Genomic DNA, 1,183 nt, shown 5'->3' with positions numbered 1-1,183 from the left:
CAGTGAGCACCCCTCTCCATTTGCTGTTGCCTCCTTATTACTGTGACAGTGAGGAGCCTTCTAGTTAATTCACTTCAAGGGGTATGTAAGCAAAAGGGGGCAGATCATCTCCCTGCAATGGGGATGCCGAAGGACTGTTTTCCTACTATAGGTGGTATAAGGGGCATAAACTGATGTCCTTAGACATCTGCTGAATTTAAGCTGGAAAAATTCTCAAAATACTTGATTATCTGTTATTAGAGCAAAATTTCTAATGTCGCATTTTCTGATTTTATGAATATAAACTCAAATTTACTTATTGAACTTTGAGGTGATGATTGTGAAATGATGCTTTTCGGCTTCTTAATTTTCCTTTGAGAAAATAACAGTGTTTAGTCTCCCATCTATTCTGACCGGGTTTGCTCTCCCTGCTAAACAGTATTTCCACATGGCCTGATGCATCCTATTGTTCAGGATGATGTTGAATTGTAGCTGTACACACGTAGACCCTGATCTACTAAAGGTTTGTATGATTATAAACAAATGCTAACTTTACAGAGGGCACAAAGCTGATTTCCTCACCTGCTACAGCTAGAATTAAACATTAGCAAAACAGGAGGCGTGGCCCATTCAGCTGTTTGTCATAATGAGTAAATGCAGAACATATGCTGATCAAAAGAAGGTGCAGGATAGTGGGAGGAGGATATGCACCTACAATCAACAGTGTCATTTATCACACCTGAAACAGACAGAAGGCGCAGGTTGTGCTTTTTGCACTTTTAAAAGTGAGGCGCGAATAATTGGTATAAGTACAGACAAGAGAGTTAAATTTCTCATATTTCAATTGATAGAAATGAAAAAAGTCAGGGCTATTTTAAGGTGAAACTCTTTGCAACACAACATTATTTGTGGCAGTGGCATTTTCCACCAGTTTTCCTGGATGGCAGCACCAGATTAATTTTATGCGATTAGGTGGAATGGGACATGTTTAATCAGAATCAGCAGTCCAGGTGGACAAGTAGTTAGCAACAAGTCTGTCTATTGAAAAAAAAAATTATAATAAAGAAATAAAACCTGAGAAGAGAATTCCTGAAATAAGAAACCGAAATAGATTAATGCAAAAACCTTAACTAACCAGAATTTAGCAATGAAAAAAAAAACTCACAAAACCCAACCATAAGATATAAACCAAACCAAATGGGGT

The sequence above is a fragment of the Cyprinodon variegatus genome, unplaced genomic scaffold (assembly GCF_000732505.1).
Source record: "Cyprinodon variegatus isolate N-32 unplaced genomic scaffold, C_variegatus-1.0 Scaffold19, whole genome shotgun sequence".
Taxonomy (NCBI): Eukaryota; Metazoa; Chordata; class Actinopteri; order Cyprinodontiformes; family Cyprinodontidae; genus Cyprinodon; species Cyprinodon variegatus.
The sequence above is the reverse complement of the archived record's forward strand: the minus strand, read 5'-3'. Positions refer to the sequence as shown.